This window comes from Bos javanicus, chromosome 1 (assembly GCF_032452875.1).
Source record: "Bos javanicus breed banteng chromosome 1, ARS-OSU_banteng_1.0, whole genome shotgun sequence".
In the NCBI taxonomy this organism is placed as follows: Eukaryota; Metazoa; Chordata; class Mammalia; order Artiodactyla; family Bovidae; genus Bos; species Bos javanicus.
Window position 1 is genome coordinate 95951586 of NC_083868.1, and position 13930 is coordinate 95965515.

The window sequence follows — 13930 nt, forward strand, 5'->3', positions numbered from 1 at the left end:
GGGGTGCTCTAAACCTCACACAATGCATAAGACAGGTCCCCACAACAAAGAATCATCTGGCCCACATGCCAATAGTCCTGAAGCTGAGAAACCCTGCCGTAAAGATATGTTAACTTTTCTCATGTACTTTTTCTTTTTACATTTTTGTCCTTGGTCTCAGTTTTCTTTATCCCACCTAATCCAACCTCCTTCCCTCTCTCCTGTAGATCCTACTCTCCTTCCCCTTCCTACCACTAAGTCTTTTTTCATTCTGTCTTCTCTATCTTCTCATTGTTTGCTGATCCTCCGAAGTTCATGAAAAATACTCATGAATTTGCTTTTCCAGCTTAGTCACTAATTCACCATGTGCCTTGGGCTGGCCATTCTAAGTCTCTGGGCTTCAGCTTCCTCCCTGTACAAGGGCATAGGACTGAATGACCTTTAAGGCTCAAATCTGTGACTGACAATTGTCATGACAATTCAAATGCCTAACACTCTTACAAGAAAGTCTTAGTGTGAGAGAGGACCCCTATTAAAGTACACTGGGTTTATCTCTAAATTGTGAGAAAAATAAAGAAATATGTTTACCTGAGTGTGGGAGTATAGCGAAATTCAATCTTGCAAAGGCAATTAGGGAAAAGATAAAATCTATGGGAAAATTAAATGAGCTAAAAAGATAGGTTGCAGCATTATTTGTAATAATAAAAAGTTGTAAACGATATAAATAGCCAACAATTGTGGACTGAGACCAAAAAAAAGTATGGTATAATTATATGATGAAATACCATTCAGCTGTTAATAATAATTAGAAACTTTTTAACAATGTGGAAAATACTTAGATGAAGATAACAAAATCATATGTAGTTTATACTCATATTTAGTGAAAGCATTTTCTAGAATGAACATTTTTGAATTAAATTATTTTGTCCTTTCTTACTTCAAAGGTAATACATACTTATTTGTAAATGATTTCAAAAACTCAGATAAAACAAAAGAAAAAATTACCTATAATTTGACCACCAGAGTTAACCCTGAGCTATCTTTGCAGTCTTTTTGCATTCTATTTTTAAAATAATAATAGTGTTATATGTTTTTGTGACCTGCCTTTCCTTTGCTTGGGCTTCCCTGGTAGGTCGGATGGTAAAGAATCTGCTTACAATGCAGGAGACCTGGGTTTGATCCCTGAGTTGGGAAGATCCCTGAAGAAGGAAATGGCAACCCCTGCTAGTATTCTTGCCTGGAGAATTCCATGGACAGAGGAACCAGGCGGGCTATAGTCCATGGGGTTTCACAGAGTCAGACATGACTGCAAGACTTTCACTTACACTTTTTTTTCTTTCATCTTTTGCTTTCCTTGTCATCATAGTCTTCTGTGAAGGCATTTATTTTAATTGCATAACATTCCTTTGTATCTGCACTGGATCAAGTTAGGGGAAAGTACATAAACTTTTAAACAATGAGGAGTGCCAAGTCACAGTTAGGAGCTTAGTGGACCTGAATGTTCTTCTCTTCGTGACTAATCAATGGAATCTCCCTCAGGGGGCAGCTTCAGTTCTGTTGGGCTTGGCAGCTCCTATCACAGAATCATCAAATGGCAAGTTGAGTGGGGATCTTGGAAGTCATGTAGTGCAACCCATTTCTCTCTCTCTGGACATCCCCACTCAATGGATGAGTGCGGCTCTAACCTTCCAACTAACCTATGACCTGGTGTACTTGGGTTGATCCACCCAGAGCAGGAGAACCATGTGACCCTCTACTCCCCTTCAGCTCCCTCTCCCCTCTGTCCCCAATGTATCTGGCTGACATGATGGGCCTGCCTGTTTTCCAAACCCTTTCTCCCCGGATAGGGGTGGGGGACCTCAGGGCCTTCTTGTCACTGGGTTCCCATGACACAGGCTCAGTCTCAGACACTCTTCCCTCTGTGATTCACTGCCAAGTCTGCATTCTGCTTTCCTGTCTGGGGATGTTATGACATCAGATTTATCTGGTAAAAGAGGGAGAAAAATGCTTACCAGCTCATTTTTCTACTGTGGGCACTCTGAAAAATCTTCTAAAGTTCTCACAGCCTCACCACTGGGATCAAAGCCTCAAAAGGCCCTCTAAGACACTCCTCTGGTCAAGGCCACCTGGCCTGAGTGAAATTCCAAAGAAGACAAAACGGCTTTGTTTCAGAAACCCCTCCCTCTGTGTCCATCTCCCATTTCAGACTCCATTTCCCAGTGCTCTCCTAGCAGAGGAATTTTCCCATCTGCTGGCAGTTGTAAAGATATCTATGTGCGCACGTGTGCTAAGTCGCTTCAGTCATGCCTCTCTCTTTGCAACCCCATGGACTATGGCCTGCCAAGCTCCTTTGTCCATGGGATTCTCTAGGTAAGAATACTGGAGCGGGTTGCCATTTCCTTCTCCAGGAATTCTTCCCAGCACAGGGATTGAACCCATGTCTCTTATGTCTCCTGCATTGGCAGTAGGGCTCTTCACCACTAGCACCAATCCAAGACATGTCAGGATAACTATGGGACCCTAGGTATCTCCTAGGGGCTGTTTGACTGAGGCACTTATAGGGCTTTCACCACAGGCTTTACCCCCTTCACTCACCCCTGAAGGGTTGAGGTAGAGGGGAAGCCAGAATTCAGGAAGCCTCGAGTGTGCCAAGCATGGTGCCCAGTGCTTTCTGTAGGTTTCTGCATTTATTCCTCACAGCACAGTGCACTGCACATTGTTAATCCAATTTTAATACAGAAGAACTGGGACTTTAAGAGATTAAGTCATTGACAGAGGAGCAGAGTCAGGATTTGAACTCAAGGCTGCTGATTCTAACATTACATCACAATGTTGCCTTCCCATAAGATCAGTGCCTGTGCATTTGGTTACCCAGTGCAGTATTCTTAGGGATTCCCTGGTGGCTCAGACAGAAAAGAGTCTGCTTGCAACGCAGGAGACCTGAGTTCGATCTCTGAGTTGGGAAGATCTCCTGGAGAAGGAAATGGCAACCCACTCCAGTATTCTTGCCTGGAAAAATCCCATGGCCAGAGGAGCCTGGTGGGCTACAGTCCATGGGGTTGTGAAGAGTCAGACACGACTGAATGACTAAGCACACATGCTTTTTCAAAGAAAAACAGAATGCCTGAGCCCTAAATCAGTGCGCTTCTGTGCTCCAGCTCATAGGTTAATACAAATGTCTTTGCACACATTAAACATTTCTAATTTTTTGCTCCAGACATCAGGAAGGCTGTAAGTTAAAAGGACAAGCAAAGTCTCCTCCAATTCACTAGTAATGACTCTAACTACTCCCTCTCCTGCCTCCCTTGTCCTTTTGCAGTTGCTTCCCCAGAGTCACAAAAGTGAGCCTGGAGGACCTGGAGCATTAGTTCTCAAAGTGTGTTCCACGGACCAACAACAGCAGCATCTCCTGGGAATTTGCTAGGAATGCAGTTTCTGGGACTCTGTTCCAGATTTGAATCAGAAACTCCAAGGGTGGGGCCCACAATCTGTATTTTAACAAGCCCTCTGGGTGGTTCTGATGTGCTAAAGCTGAAGAAGTACTGACCTAGAGAATGACTGGCACAGACCCTTGGCTCTAAGCCCTCATCCAAACAGCTGCTGAGCTCTGTGGATGCTGCCTCTGCCTCCAGGCTTGTGTGCTTTGTCCTGACTCAGGTCCAGTGAACTCTTGTCTGCCCTGCGGTAGTGCCTCCCAGTAACTCACCTCTCATCCCTCACTGTCGCCCTCTGGTATTGCCCTGTCTCTCCACTCTGATGATGTCGTGTGGCTATTGGAATAAAATCCAAATTCCTTAGCCTGATACTCAAGATCCTCCAAAATATGCACCAGACCTTTATTTTTAGTCTTATGTCCTACTTATCCTCCCCTTTATGTATCCTGTACCCAAATGGTGCAAGAATGACTCCTTGTTTGTTACAGATTTATACTTTCTCACTTCTGTGCCTTTGCTTATGCTCTTGTTCCCTCTGCCTGGAATTGCCTCCATTTATCCCCATGTAGCTGTTAAGTTTCAGCCCACATGTCATCTCCTCCATAAAGTCTTTCTTCTCCTTCTAAATACTTCCTATTCTTAAAAAAAAAAAAGGTTGAAGTACTTTATTTAATTCCCTATAGAATTAAGTTAAAATTTTGTCCTTTTGCACTTTTAAGTTATTTCATTGAAATACAATTGACCTACAGCATATGTTAGTTCCAGATGCGTAGTATAGTAATTCGATATTTCTATACATTATATGATCTCCCTTCCTTCCTTTTGAATTCATAGAATTTATATTTACTTCTCTTATGGTGCTGATTAAATTATAATTTATGCCTCCTTGTGAAGGAGGCATATTTTATATGTTTTATATCTGTCATACCTTATACTTTATATTTCCCTTCCAGGGGGTAAGATGTCAGAGTTGTGCTTTTTTCCATCTTTGCATTTCCTACACCCACAGTGACAGAGCTTAATACGTGGTTGTTGAATGAATGAATGAGTGAATGAATGAATGTTGGATCCACATAAATAAAACTGAAAGATTTTTCATCCCCTATTCTAAATAAGCCTATCAGAAATAAATGATATTGCTGTGTTTCTAACAAAATAGTGTCCATTTTATCTCCTCTAAAACTGGGCCAGTTAGAAAGATTAGATTGTAGCCCAAAGTTTTCAGGGTGACGGTGTGGGTAGAAACGGATTGTTCCCATAATATCTGTGGCTTAAGTAACAATACAGGAGAATGAAATGACAATTTTGTTACAAACCTTCGCCTTGAACAGCATAATGGACACCCAAGCCCCAATAGGTTCTCTGAGTAAGCAAAGGGAGAGTAAAGCAGCAATGATTTTCAAGGAAACAATTGCTGGAACCTTGGAAGTCCCCAGTCGAAGCTGCTGGCCTGGCTTCAGTCCAAAGTTAGGAAAGAGATTTCTGCTCAGACAAAGTTAATTATGTAGACCATGTAATATTCCGCTCCATCTTGACATGGCCTTGACTCATTGAAGACCTTCCTCCATATGGGCTGGAAAATGTGACTAAGCACAATTTTTTGGGCCCTCAGCCATGGAGCACCAGCAACAATGTTCTAAGCTCTGAACGAAACCAGGGCAGAAACGATAACTCTGGGTCCCTGGCCTTACTGTTCAGTAGGAGGGGCTGTAACTGTGGAGAAGCAGAACTGTCTGATGTTCATCTAGGAGAGTCTGAAAACCCAATTGTTAGACAAGCAATCTCCCCTTTTGCCAGCTCTGGGATTCTAGTTCTGTGTGGTTGCTTGACTTGCTTCCTCACGCTGACTCAACACTTGTTTGTTCTTGGAAAAGACTTCATCATCTTTCTAAACCTCACTTCAAGAGGGCAGAGGGCAGAGGGCCTGTTCTCTCCAGCCTCCACTTGGGCAGAAGGAAGAATTTGGAAAGGACACCAGGTCACAGAGTCAAGCCTGGCTGGCATGGCTCCACTTGAAGGAAAGTGAGTGGACGCTTCTGCTTCCACCTCACTGAGCAGGATGTCTCCCCAGCCATGAGCAGCTCTTTCTGGCTGACATCTCAGCCCTGGCACTTTTCTGTCGCACGTGGTAGCTTCAAGTGCTAAGTCTCTGTGTGACCCTCCACTGTTCCTGCTTTGTTTTCTGCGGCATGAAGTTTCTTATAATAAGGCCCTAGATTCCTTTTGTGTATATTGCTGAGAGTCCTTCCTGTGAATGTTTTGAGTTCCTAGACACTTGTTTTTAGCAGGATGCTTAACAGTCCCTCCTGTATCTCAAGATGATTTCCTAGGCAGGTTGACCACATTGGAGTTGGTGTCTCTAACTGTGAGGCAATCTTCAGCAGTGTCAGAAAGTGTTCTTGTAAGGATCTTCCTGGTTGTTCAGTGGTTCAGACTCTGCACTTCCAATGCAGAGGATACAGGTTCGATCACTGGATGGAACCAAGACCCTGCATGCTGCATGGTGGGTTGCTGTTGTTCAGTTGCTAAGTCATGTCTGACTCTGTGACCCCATGGCCTGCAGCACACCAGGCTTCCCTGTCCATCACCATCTCCCGGAGTTCACTCAAACTCATGTCCATTGAGTCGGTGATGCCATCCAGCCATCTCATCCTCTATCATCCCCTTCTCCTCCTGCCCCCAATCCCTCCCAGCATCAGAGTCTTTTCCAATGAGTCAACTCTTCGCATGAGGTGGCCAAAGTATTGGAGTTTCAGCCTCAGCATCAGTCCTTCCAATGAACACCCAAGACTGATCTCCTTTAGGATGGACTGGTTGGATGTCCTTGCAGCCCAAGGGACTCTCAAGAGTCTTCTCCAACACCACAGTTCAAAAGCATCAATTCTTCGGCGCTCAGCTTTCTTCACAGTCCAACTCTCACATCCATACATGACCATTGGAAAAAAACCATAGCCTTGACTAGACGGACCTTTGTTGGCAAAGTAATATCTCTGCTTTTCAATATACTATAACGTGTACTCACACACAAATACGTGTTAAAAGGATAGATATTAAGTATTAACGGTAGCTATCTCTAGTAAGTGGGTGGGGTTTTGTGTTTTGATTTTTCTCTCCTGGTACATATTTTTATTTTCCAAAACTCTTACCATGAAGAGATTTTGTTTTGGTGATAAGCAAAGAGTAGTGCATATTTTCAATTTTCTAAATAAATAGGTCCTTGGGGAAAAATAGTTTGCAGGAGGATCCCTAGATTGGTACCTACAGGGGTTCAGATACACAGCAGGATCCTCTGGTCTTAGCAATATGGTGCGAGTGAGCAGGGGCTGCTGGGGCTTTGCAAAAGCCCAACATGTGAGGCAGGTGGGACCTTGGCTTCATCCCTCTCCGGCCATGGTTGACACCAAAGGAGTGAGTCAGGTGGCAGGAAATCCTCAAGGCTCTGGCAGGCAGGCTTTCTGCCTCAGATTTGCAACTGAAGCCACAGGGCAGGAGGCACAGTGGCCCCCACTCTGAGGAATGAGGGGCCATCAGAGGGCTGACAAGTGGTCCCCTACCTTCTCTCAGCCCACTCTTTACTGTGCAGAGTGAGTTCTGCACCAATTTCAGCAAAGCTCTTAGGTATTAATGTTCTCTAAGTGCTAGGTCCATTTTGTAAACACCTAGTTTCAGACAAATCGCTTGTTTTCCACGGCCTGACTAGATTAAGTGCTAGAATTTTGAAAGATGCCATTTACCTGGGATGTTTGGGAAAGTTTACATAATTGTGCTCCTGGCTCCTTTCATTTCCATTCCTGCCTCTTGTTTCCACCCTAACCTGTTAAAAGGGTCAAGCACGCTCATTTTTGTAACTACTCTATGGAAAGGCAACCATCAGTGTGGCTCCAATGCACATTTTAGCCAGAGGCAAAGAGCCCTGAACACACTGCATCCTTGAGAACTGCCTTGTGTGGCAGCATTAGGGGTCTCCATGCCCTGAATCTGGGATGGGAAAGGCTGGAGCAGAGCAAGACCCATTACTCCTGGTACTGCTCCCGTTACTCCTCGGTCTTGCAGAATTCCTCAACTTCTCTTCATCTTGCTGTCTCTTCATCGCGCAGATGGATATAACAAGGGAAATGTGTGTATGGGGTACTCACTCTCTTGCTGAAGCTCATGTTTTCTAGATGGTGCTACACAGTCTGTTTCAAGCTTGAGCCTGAACACATGGTCATTTAGCATAAACTTTTCATTTTATTTTTAACACCAAAGCACTTAATAACTCCTCTTTCCCTAATGTGTGCTCCCCCCAATAAAGACCACTTGTTTATAGTCCCAGGGCAAAATTCTTGGTTTGTGGGAATACATTGGCACTGCTCCCAAGTCTGCTTTAGAAATCTAGTGGTTCCAGGACTTCCCTGGTGGTCCAGTGGCTAAGATTCCTCGCTCCCAAAGCAGGGGGAGAATTTTCAGTCCCTAGTCAGGGAACTAGATCCCACATGCCTCAGTTAAAGATCCTGCATGCCACGACTGAGATTTGGCACAGCTAAAATTAATTAATTAGAACTAAATTAATTTAATTAAAGAAATAAAATCTAGTGTTCTAAGTCAAATCTCAGAGGTTTGTTAGGAAATAATAATAGAAATAAAAAGTAGAGTATTTTTATTAATGGTGAATCTGAACAGACAGCTAGAAGTCATATCTAACATGTGAGTGGCTAAGAATTTGAAAATCTGGTTCCACAGCTTAAGTCCAATAAAACTATAACCCAAGGCATTTTTTAGGAAGTATTGAATCTCTTTCCTTAATGGCTAAACTCTGTGGTCCCGACCAAATGTTCCCATCTCTGCTAAACCACTGAAAATCATATTACAAAAAGATTAAATGACATAAGCCTTCTATCCTCCCTATGAGAGATTTCATAATATCTTGAAAAGGAAATGTGATTTTAAGAGATGAGACTAGCATCATCTCAACTGCATTTAAAAAGATATTCCTAAAAGCTTCGGCACATCAAAGAAAACCATCAACAAAATGAAAAGGAAAATAGGAAGAAATATCTGCAAATCATATATCTGATAAGGAGTTAATATTCAAAATATATAGAGAGCTCATAAATTGCAAAAACAAAAAAACCAACTGGTTTTTAAATGGGCAAAGGTTCTGAACAGACATTTTTCCTAAGAAGACATATAGATGGTCAACAGGTACATGAAAAGATGCTGAACATCACTAATCACTAGAAAAATGCAAGTCAAAACCACAATGAGATATCACCTCAACCTGTCAGAATGGCTATTATCAAAAGACAAGAGATACCAAGTTTTGGTGAGGATGCGGAGAAAAAGGGAACCCTGTGCACTCTTGGTGGGAATGTAGATTGGTGCAGCCACTATGGAGAACCATGTGGAGCTACTAAAAAATTAAAAATAGATCTACTATATGACCCAGCAATTCCACTTCTCAGTATTTATCCAAAGAAAATATAAACACTAATTTGAAAAGAGGTATGCGCTCTATGTGCATTGCAGCATATTTTCAATAGTCAAGATATGGATGCTTCTTGATGATGAATGGATAAAAAGAGGTGAATACAAGGAATACTATTAAGCAAGAAAGACAGAATTAAACCTTGCCATTTGCAATGACATGGATGATCCTTGAAGGAATTTAACATAATGTAAAAAAGTCAGAGAAAGACAAATACTGTTATGATCTCACTTATATATAGAATCTAAAAGCAAAATTAAAACAAAAGCCTACTGACAATGAAAAACCAAGTTCATAGATAGAGAAAACAGATTGGTGGTTGCCAGAGATGGGGAGCGGGCAAAATGGGCAAAGAAAGTCAAAAGGTACAAACTTCCAATTATAGAATAATTAAGTCACAGGGCTGTAACCTAGCCTGGTAACCACAGTTAATAATTCTATGTGTGTTAGTCACTCAGTCGTGTCCGACTCTTTATTATCCCATGGATAATATTACCCGCTAGGCTCCTCTGTCCATGGGATTCTCAAAGCAAGAATACTGGAGTGGGTTGCCATTTCCTACTCCAGGGGATCTTCCTGACCCAGGGATCGAACCTGAGTCTTCTGTATTACAGGCAGATTCCTTATCATCTGAGTCACTAGGGAAGCTCTAGTAATAATACTATATTGCATATTTAAAAGTTGCTAAGAGAGTGGATCTTAAAAGTCTTCATCATAAGAAAAAATTTTTTATAACTAAATAGGGTGACCCATATTAACTAGACTTATTATGGTGATCATTTTACAATATGTACAAATATTGAATCATCATTCTATACACCTGAAATACAATGTTAAATGTCAATTATGCCTCAATTCTTAAAAAAGATATTAGCATGCACAGGAAAATTCTCCAGAAAATGTGCTAAAATGAAACCTTTAGGTAGTGACGTTATGGGTGATTATTTGCTCCCTTTGTTCTCCACAGTGAGTAGACTTTACTTTCATGATCAGGAAGAAGATTAACCATTTCAGAAAGGAACGTTGAAGGCTAAGCCACATTCCTATGGGACTCATGGAATCAGCTCGGTTTTAATCTGCAGTTGGGTCCTTTTTAACAATTGCCTCAGTTATCTGTTTGGCCAACAGATCTTTGAGGACACGCAACTGCCTGGGTCGTGTTTAAGAGAAATATGTTTTTTCAGCTACAAAAGAAAATTCCAAGTTGTCAGGGGGGGCCAAGCTTATAAAAAAGAAAGCTTTTGAGAAAGAAGCCATTTTCCCCACCCTTCATGCATTCCACCCCATGACCAGTACTGCGTTAATGACAGAACTCCTGTGTGCAAACGTGTGTGGGGAAGTTTCTACAATACAGGGTTGCATTGTACAAAGAGCCTGTGTTCCGGAGGCCCACGGCAGCTGTGTGCCCTCGGGTCAGCATGAACAGATTCCTCTGCAGAAAGAGAGCACCCCAGAGAGCTCAATGAAAGCTACTCAACTAGGAAAGCATGCAGTAAGAGCTGGAAGTTTAGAGATCTACAGAAGGTAGCTCTAGAAACCGTTTAGAGTATTCAAAGCCTACCTTTAAGACCCCTCTCTAACTTAAATCTGGGTGGAGGGTTTTGGGGGCGCAGAAATTCTCCCACTGCATTTACCTACCTTTTCTTTCCCATCTCTCTTTCCTCTATCATTGATTCACAACTTCCTGTTGACAAGAGCTCCTTTGCCCTGTGGGTGATTTTTCCTTTGTTCTTGTTTTAATTGCTAAGTCCCGTCCAACTCTTATGCAACCCTATGGACTATAGCTGCCAGCCTCCTCTGTCCAGGGGGATTCTCCAGGCAAGAATACTAGAGGGGGTTGCCATTTCCTTCTCCAGGGGATCTTCCTGACCCAGGGGTTGAACCCACATCTCCTGCATTGCAGGCAGATTCTCTACCACTGAGCCACTTGGAAAGCCTGATTTCCTCTTGCTGACCTCTAAGAGTCGAGGAATGGGTGGCCCAGTGGGTAAGACTCCATGCTTCCAATGCAGGGAACTTGGGTTCGATCCCTAGTTGGGGAACTAAGATCCCATATATTGCATGGTCAAAAAAAGAGAAGAGTCAAGGAGACAGAATTAGAAAGTAAATCAGGGACCTAAGCTATGTGCGATCATTTGCTGTGTACAAAGAGATAGAAGAGGCTAATTCTGTGACTGACATGGACAGTGTGACTGTCAGGAATCTACAGGAAGAGGGCTAGGAGGTTATACCACCAGCTCACCAATGGAAGAGTCTGGAAAACACTCCAAGGTTCAGAGTTCTGAATTCTTCTCCTGTCTGACTGTTGAGTCTTATCAACCTCCAACGATCCAGATTCTCTGGTGATCCGGGCTGGAAGCAGAATAAGAGATCATGTTACCTAGGGATTGCCACCTCAAATGCCTACAGAGGTCTGGAAAGTGACAAAAATGAGTGAGGAACACTGGGTAGAAGGTCACAAGCAATGGTGGGGGCTGGGGCAAACCGGAAATATAGGCATTTACAAAAACACTGTGTGCGCCAAAGAAAACAGGGCTGCTAGCCAACGTCGTCATGCAGGCTGCTCATGTGTGACATATGGCTCCAAACTAATCCAAACTAATTTCCTGTATGAAGAAATAAAGGCTCAGAGAGGTGAAGTGACTCACTCCGGGTCACACAGCCTCGCAGCGGTGGAGCCGGTCCTGACAGCCCAGTCTGAACTTTGTGCCGGGGCTCTCCCCACCCCACCATACAACCCCTTAACCTGCCCTTGGCTGAAGCTGGATCACCCAACGGTGTACCTCTCTCCTCCAGTGAAAGCTGATAGCAGGCATTTTAGTGCGACTCAGGGACCTTTTTCCTATAACTCCACATTCCCGTTTTACCTAAGACTCAAACCAGTTGCAAATGCCACCATCAGTTGTAGCTTTCCCACACCCTGATTTCTTCCTTGCACAGCATGCAAAGTATTTTCTTCTGTTGGGTTTCCCTCTGGGTACAATTTGAGAACTGGTTGCTACTCATTCCAAGGCTTCAGGCAACAAAACTACAGTTTAGGTCTAAACTTCGGAATAAGATATTCTGAGCATTGGTGCAAGTTTTGTTGGAAGTTGACTTTAAATTTGTCCTTAAAATGTTGGGGAAATTAATTACTAATTGTAAAGCACTCTGAAAATTAGGGATGAAAGGATCCATGGATCTATAAAATATTATTATAATTAATGAATGCCTATCAATCAACTGTGATTAAGAATAATGGGCGTTCTTCACAGGTTATCAAGCTGAGGGATCTTTCACACGGGTACTTGCAGTACCATCTGTTTTGCCAGAAATATTCTCTTTGTAATTTGCTTATGAGAGTGTTTGTTCAGTGTAAAAAGGTACATTTTGTGCTTTGAAGAGAATATTACTGATATTTTTATACACCATGAGTTAGCAACGATGGATACTACCCTTAATTTCCATTTATAATTACTGTTGGAAAACTTTTTCAAATATTCAAATATTTGAGAATATTTTTCAAATATTCTCAAACTTTGTTTCAAGGAGAATCTTGTCAGATATTATATATGTTTAGGTTTCCTCCCCCGACTGCTCCTCCATCTAAGAACGCAATGTCTTTTTGGCTTTTCAAATCGGAGAGACTCTTTTTGGGTTTAATTTATTCATTTTTAATTGAAGGATAATTGTTTTATAATATTGTATTGGTTTCTGCCATACATCAACATGAATCAGCTATAGGGTATAAATAGCAAACACCAGAGCTCAGGGTCTACACATAGCAAATGCTCAAAAAATATTTGATGAGTGAGTGAGTGAGTGACAGGCAGGCCACAGTTGCCTGAGTCCTTTTTGGGAGTTCGGATGATGTTAGCACTCGGAGTTGTGAGGCTATCTTAGTTCTTTGGGTAAATGGACAGACTGTCTCCTGGCTGGAATCCTTCATTTCTGAAGCTTGGTTTGGATTTCCAGTCCATCGATCAAGCCCATTTAGTGACTGGTAGTGGTATCCCTGCTCAGTGGTGATAAAGACTGGCTTCATTACTTCATTTGTTTGTAGATCATTTATAAAAATTCCAAAGTTATGGGGCTTGGAACAGAGCAAAGCAATTGTGGTGATTCCCCTGCGTCTCACAAACCACACAGGTGCTGCTTTGAAACAGACATACTTAGGTTCAAACTCTAGACAATAATAATGGCAAATATTTAAGCAGTGATTACATTATGCTTAGTACTATGCTAAGCACTTTTTGCATGGATTATCTCATTTATTTCTCATGATTACCCTAATGAAGACAGTACTATAATTATTCCCATATTAAGTTTAGAAATAAGAGGCAGAGAAGTAAAGTAATTTATCCTAAACAACACTGGTAAGTAGCAGAGCTAGGATCTGGGCTCAGATCTATCTGATTCTAGGGTCTGACCTCTTAATTCCTATAATTGCCTCTCATAAATCACAGCTTTGCCACTTACTACCTCTGTAACCTTAAAGGAGTCCTTTGATTTCTCTAAGACTTGGCTATCTCATTTTTTAAATGAATATTGTCACAGCCATTTTTCAAAGTGTGTACCTGAGCATCAGCCTCTTCTTTATTCCTCTCTCTCAATCTAATAATAAGGTTCAAAGAAAGCTGTTCTTTTCTCATAGTGCTTACTTGTGACCGCACTGATAGGCAAAAAGGTGAGCCCATGACCCCAAAAGGCTCAGTCTGGGTGGTCTATCTCTTTGGCCATAGTTGTTTTGTCAGGGGGTAGACACTGGACTCTAATCAGGTCAGTTGAGCCTCTCTCTGGGGTATTTTTTACCTGGCATCACAGAAGGTGAGCTTCAGCCCCTTGGTAGTGATAAAACAGAGAGATGGGAGCCTGACTGTGCTTCAGGTCCCCATCTGCAATGCTGTAATAGGAGAAAGAGTATCAGACAGAATGAAGCCAATGTAAAGACTGAAGCAGAAGGGATTAGATGGAGAAAAAAAGCCCAGGTTTAAACACACCCAAGTCCTAGCAGCTCCCCTGTCATTTCTCCAGCATAGTTATAGAAACAACAAATCCTCATTTATGCCTA

General features: G+C 42.3%; 1 protein-coding gene and 1 long non-coding RNA gene across 3 annotated transcripts in view; one reads left to right on the forward strand and one right to left on the reverse strand.

Moving 5' to 3' along the window:
• Positions 1-11232, reverse strand: part of LOC133247308 (uncharacterized) — a 41800-nt gene extending 30568 nt beyond the window's left edge. The window contains exon 1 of the long non-coding RNA XR_009736363.1: positions 11123-11232. This is a non-coding gene — a long non-coding RNA (uncharacterized LOC133247308). The remainder of the gene's footprint in view (positions 1-11122) is intronic.
• Positions 1-13930, forward strand: part of PLD1 (phospholipase D1) — a 272923-nt gene that overhangs the window by 250654 nt on the left and 8339 nt on the right. The window lies entirely within an intron of this gene.